Consider the following 6830-nt stretch of genomic DNA (forward strand, 5'->3'; position numbering starts at 1 on the left):
AGGGCTATTTGACCAAGAAGGAGAATGATGGTCTTGTAGCCCATTCCAGCCTTGTGTAGGTCTACAATCTTGTCCCTGACATCCTTGGAGAGCTCTTTGGTCTTGGCCATGGTGGAGAGTTTGGAATCTGATTGATTGATTGCTTCTGTGGACAGGTGTCTTTTATACAGGTAACAAGCTGGCATTAGGAGCACTCCCTTTAAGAGTGTGCTCCTAATCTCAGCTCGTTACCTGTATAAAAGACACCTGGGAGCCAGAAATCTTTCTGATTGATAGGGGGTCAAATACTTATTTCCCTCATTAAAATGCAAATCATTTTATAACATTTTTGACATGTGTTTTTCTGGATTTTGTTGTTGTTATTCTGTCTCTCACTGTTCAAATAAACCTACCATTAAAATTATAGACTGATCATTTCTTTGTCAGTGGGCAAACGTACAAAATCAGCAGGGGATCAAATACTTTTTTCTTTCACTGTATATATACTGAACCAAAATATAAACGCAACATGCAACAATTTCAATGATTTTATTCAGTTACATTTCATATATGGAAATCAGTCAATTCAAAAAAATTCATTAGGCCCTAAACTATGGATTTCACATGACTGGGCAGGGGCACAGCCATGGGTGGGCCTGGAAGGGCATAGGCCCACCCACTTTGGAGCCAGGCCCAGCCAATCAGAACAAGTTTTTCCACACAAAAGGGCTTTATTACAGACAGAAATACTCCTCAACACCCCTGCTTTGAGACATCTGTGGCATTGTGTTGTGTGACAAAACTGCACATTTTAAAGTGGCCTTTTATTGTCCCAAGCACAAGGTGCTCCTGTGTAATGATCATGCTGTTTAATCAGCTTCTTGATATGCTTTTTGTGCGCATGGAAACTTTCTGGGATCTTTTATATCAATAGCAGGTTTTGGTCACTCAGAATACTATTTTACAGGAATCAGGATGACTGTGTGGGACCTTCAACACTTCCAGCAATATAACCCTAAGAACTCTAACCAACCATTTTCACACATTTACAGTTTTACATTTACATTTTAGTCATCCAGCAGACGCTCTTATCCAGAGCAACTTACAGTTAGTTGCATTCATCTTAAGATAGTTAGGTGAGACAACCACATATCACAGTCATAGTAAGTACATTTTTCCTCAATAATGAAGTTACAGTATTAGCAAAGTCAGTGCTGGTAGGAAAAGACAAGTGCAAGGTAAGTAAAGCAAGGACTCTGCTGTCTTAGCATCAGGGGCAAGCTGGTTCCGCTATTGGGGTGCCAGGACAGAGAAGAGCTTTGACTGGGCTGAGCGGGAGCCAAGAGACCAGAGGTGATAGAACGAAGTGCTCGGGTTGGGATGTAGGGTTTGAGCATAGCCGGAAGGTAGGGAGGGGCTGTTCCCCTTGCGGCCCCATAGGGAAGCACCATTGTCTTGTAGTGGGTGCGAGCTTCGACTGGAAGCCAGCGGAATGTATGAAGGAGTGGGGTGACATTGGAGAACACAGGAAGAGAGCATGGGAAGTTTGAACACCAGACAGGCTGCAGCATTCTGGATAAGTTGCAGGGGTTTGATGGGACAAGTGGGGAGCCCAGACAACAGAGAGATGCAGTTGTCCAGACGGGAAATGACGATTGCCTAGATTAAGACCTGCACAGCTTCCTGTGTGAGAAAAGGTCATACTCTACGGATGTTGTAGCGCATGAACCTATTGTAGAGCATGAACCTTAGAGGATATAACGGAGCTGAGTGACTTGGTGTATAGAGAAAAGACTAGCGGGCCTAGAACCCAACCCTGGGGGACACCAGTAGTGAGAGTATGCGGTGCAGACACAGATCCTCTCAACGCCACCTGATAGGAGCGACCTGCCAGGTAGGATGCAATCCAGGAGTGTGCAGAGCCTGAGATGCCCAGCCCTGAGAGGGTGAGAGGAGGATCTTATGGTTCATGGTGTCAAAAGCAGCGGACAGATCTAAGAGGATGAGAACAGAGTCGGAGAGCCTCCGTGAACCAGAAGAGAGCAGTCTCAGTTGAGTGACCCGTCTTGAAGCCTGACTGGTTAAGGTCAAGAAGATTGTTCTGAGAGAGATAAAGAGAGAGTTGGTCAGAGACAGCACACTCAAGTGTTCTGGAAAGAAAAGAAAGAAGGGATACCGGTCTGTTGTTTTTGACATCAGAGGGGTCGAGTGTTAGGGGAGTGACTCTGGACATCTTGAAGTGGGGACATAGCCAGTGGTCAGAGATGAGGTGATGAGGGAAGTGAGGAATGGGAGAAGGTCTCCAGAGATAGTCTGGAGAAGGGAAGAGGGGATGGGGTCCAGTGGGCAGGTTGTCGGGCGGTTAGACATCACTAGTTGCAGGATTTCATCTGGAGAGAAAGAGGTCAAAGCGTAGGGTAGTTCTGTGTGAGTGGGACCAGTGGACTCAGTAGACTGAGTGACTGAGTAGCGGATGTCGCCACAAAAAAATTCTAAGTGGTTGACAAAGTCATCTGCAGAGAGGGAGGGGGAGGAGGATTAAGGAGGTAGGAGAAGGTGGAAAAGAGACTTGAGAGACTTTGAATTTAGAGTGATAGAAAGCGGCTTTAGCAGCAGACACAGAAGAAGAGAAGGTAGCGAGTAAGAAGTGGCTGGATGATGGTTCCTCCAGATGTTTAGTTTCCCTCCATTTTCACTCAGCTGCCCGCAGCCCTGTTCTCTGAGCATGCAGTGAGTCACTGGTCGTGTCCGAAATCTGGCTACATACTTAATCTGCAAACTGTGTACTAATCGTACTACAAACTATTTAGAATGTACAATTTAGTAAAAACATTTGCAGTAAGCAACAAATATCAACATACTACTCATTCATACTAAGAAGGTGTCATGAAATGTGCAATCATGCTTGTTCCCCGCCATTCATTCATTTTTGTAGAGCGCATCCCCTATTCTGATTATCAGCTGTTGTCGAACATGTGGGTGTGAAAAACTATTATCTTCCTCAATAGTGTGCAGGGAATTCTACTAGATGAATAGCTGAAATTAGTATGACATCTGGGCATTTAAAATATACAAGATTTTCAAAATGTCACATACTATAAAACTAAATGTTTTCGCATACTCAAACGGCCTACTATTTAGGACGCAAGTATGGGTATCTGGACACGGCCACTCAGCCAAGGTGCAGTAGGGGAGGTTTGAGCCGGCCGGGAGGAAAGGGGACAGTGGGAGTCAAAGCAGGCAGAGTCGGGAGACAGGGGAGAGAAGGATTTAGCAGAAGGACGAGATGATAGGATAGAAGAGGAGAGAGTAGTGGGAGAGAGAGCGAAGATTGCAACGGTACATGACCATGTGGGTAGGGTTGCTGGACAGTTGCTATCAGCTGTCCAGATGTTCCTTCGCCAGCACACATCTCCAAAGCCCGGGGGCTTCCGGTTGTTTGCAGCAGCAGAAGCAGGTGCACAGATGCTGCCACACTGAGGCTCTTCGGATTAAACCCTAGCATTAAATCCTCTGAGAATCTTGAGGGGAGACAGAAAGGAATAATGGCCTCGTTTGTGCTCAGAGGATATTTTTTTTAACAAGGATTTTGTGAGGTCATCTGATCAGGAGTACTATTACTGTATCCTCTTTATAAATAGTTTTGCTTGAAATATTATAATATGATGCCAAATACTTTGTATAACGACTTTGTCAGTGTGTATAGGGCCCCAATCAAAGACCAAAGAAATGTGACTCAACAAGGTTAATGAGGCTCAACTTCAGATTTGTTGATTTTCTATTTATATATTTAATAAAAGTACAGATTCAGAGCTTCAAAATCACGTATCAAACTCTGCAATTGGCGTAATTTCCAGGATGTAATGCTGCTTTGAAAGTTGAACTCACTTTTGATAAAATGGTCTTCAAAGATTCTGTAATCGTTTTCACACTTGCCCATCAGAACCCTATGGCAACCATGTATTTAGAAAAAGGGCTTATTGAGATTGTAGATTCTGTGATGGTTGCAGTCCTCAAAGATGAGGTTGCGTTCAATCTGATTAATCAGATCCATTGATTTACTCAACACAAGGGTGGGGTGCTGCTAGTACATTGCCTTCAGAAAATATTCACACCCTTTTACTTTTTTAAACATTTTGTTTTGTTACAAAGTGGGATTCAAATGGATTTAATTGTCATTTTTTGTCAAGGTCTATACAAAATGTTGAAGTGGAAGAAAAATTCCAACATTTGTAAAAAAATGAATGAAAAATAAACACTAATATATCTTGATTAGATAAGTATTGAAGCCCCTGAGTCAATACATGTTAGAATCACCTTTGGCAGCGATTACAGCTGTGAGTCTTTCTGGGTATGTCTCTAAGAGATTTCCACACCTGGATTGTGCAACATTTTTATTTTCAAAATTCTTCAAGCTCTGTCAAATTGGTTGTTGATCCTTGCTAGACAACCATTTTCAGGTCTTGCCATATATATTCAAGCAGATTAAAGTCAAAACTGTAACTCGGACACTCAGGAACATTTACTGTCTTCCTGGTAAGCAACTTCAGTGTAGATTTGACCTTGTGTTTTAGGTTATTGTCCTGCTGAAAGGAGAATTAATCTCCCAGTGTCTGGTGGAAAGCAGACTAAACCAGGTTTTCCTCTAGGATTTTGCCTGTGCTGAGCTCCATTCTGTTTCTTTTTTATCCTGAAAAACTCCCCAGTCCTTAACGATTACAAGCATACCCATAACATGATTGTCACGAATACAGCCGAGGCTGCCCCTCCTCCTTGCTCGGGCAGGCTCCGGCGTTCGTCGTCACCGGAGTACTAGCTGCCACCGATCGATGTTTCTGTGTTACAATAGTCTTGTCTTTATTAATCACACTTGTTACCCATTATGCTTATTTGTGTCCAAATAATTACCTCTGTTTTCCCTCCTGAGTTTGTGCGTGATTGTCCGTTGTTTTACGTCGTTTGGTGAGCTGTTGTTCTGCTCTTCCCTGCGTGGAGGGTTTGTTATGGTTTACTTTTGTTTAGTAAATCCATTCATTTTCTCAGTTCTGTGTCCTGCGCCGGATTCTGTTTCACCACTTCACCCAGACGTTGACAGAATCACGCACCACCTATGGAGTCAGCAGGCACGTCCGATCCCAGCGCCTCGGTGGAGGAACGCATCCAGCAGCACTCGACCATGCTGCAGGCTTTAGGGTCGGCTATGGATAGAGTGGTGAACACCATGGATCGATGGGAGAGAAGTGGGTTTCCTACACTTCCTCCTCCTCCGATTTCTCCCCCATCAAGACCATCAAACCCTGGATCCAGTGGAATTCGGCTCTCGCTCCCGAGGGAATATGATGGGACAGCTGCTGGGTGTAAGGATTTCCTGCTCCAGGTGGAGCTCTACCTGGCAACCATCCACCCGGCTCTCTCGGGATACGAGAGCGTGTCCGCCCTCATCTCCTGTCTGTCGGGCAGAGCGCTGGAATGGGCCAATGCGGAGTGGGGTGGAATAGACGCTGAGTCCGTACGTTTCGAGGATTTCACCCGCCGTTTCCGGGCAGTATTCTATCATCCGCCGGAGGGGAGAGCGGCGGGGGAGCGTCTGTTTCACCTCAGACAGGGGAGAAGGAGCGCACAGGACTTCGCCCTGGATTTCAAGACACTGGCAGCCAGCGCGGGATGGAATGAGAGGGCCCTGATTGACCACTACCGATGCAGTCTACGGGAGGATGTTCATAGGGAGCTGGCCTGCAGGGACACGAACCTAAACCTGGACCAGCTGGTAGATTTATCGATCCGGCTGGATAACCTGTTGGCCACCCGCGGACGTCCGGATCAGGGTCCGTCCAGTCCATCCCCCAGCACTTCCGACTCCACTCCTATGGAGCTTGGAGGTGCTGATGTGGAGAGACCCGGCAAGGGGGTGGTCTCCTGCACCAACTGTGGCCGCAGAGGACACACTGCGGGCCGGTGCAGGAGAGAACCCTCATGGAATCGAGGAAGCAGGCAGGGCCCTGGTGGACCATCCCAGGTGAGAAGGCACCCACCTCACCCAGAGCTCCCTGTTGCTCACATGACGGTCAATGTAAATTGCCCCACATTACCAGCATAAGGCGCTCGTAGATTCCGGCGCAGCTGGGAATTTCATGGATAGGCTGGTTGCGCATAAATGAGGGATTCCTATATTGCCTGTAGATGTGCCCTTCCCCATACGTGCGCTAGATAGTCGCCCTTTAGGGTCGGGTATGGTTAGGGAGGTCACAGTTCCACTCCGGATGGAGACGCAGGGGGTCATGAGGAGAGAATTAGTCTCTTCCTTATCGATTCTCCTGCGTTTCCCGTGGTGCTGGGGCTTCCCTGGCTAGCCAACCATGACCCCAGGATTTCGTGGCAACAGAGGGCTCTTAAGGGATGGTCAACTCAGTGCTCGGGAAGGTGTGTAGGTGTTTCCGTAGGGGCAACTACGGTGGAGAGTCCAAACCATGTCTCCTCAATGCACATTCCCTCAGAATATGCCGATTTGGCTCTCTCCTTCTGTAAAAAGAAGGCGACTCAATTACCACCCCATCGACGAGGGGATTGTGCGATAGATCTCCGGGAGGGCCCTGCACTTCCCAGGAGTCACGTGTATCATCTGTCACAGGAGGAGACAGTGGCTATGGAGACATATGTCACCGAATCTCTGGGACAGGGATACATTCGGCCCTCCACTTCCCCTGCCTCCTCTAGTTTCTTTTTTGTGAAGAAGAAGAATGGAGGTTTACGCCCGTGCATTGACTATCGAGGTCTAAATCAGATAACCGTACAGCTATCCTCTACCTCTCATAGCTAGTATGACAGAGTCATTGCACGGGGCGCGCTTCTTC

This window comes from Coregonus clupeaformis, chromosome 20 (assembly GCF_020615455.1).
Source record: "Coregonus clupeaformis isolate EN_2021a chromosome 20, ASM2061545v1, whole genome shotgun sequence".
Taxonomy (NCBI): Eukaryota; Metazoa; Chordata; class Actinopteri; order Salmoniformes; family Salmonidae; genus Coregonus; species Coregonus clupeaformis.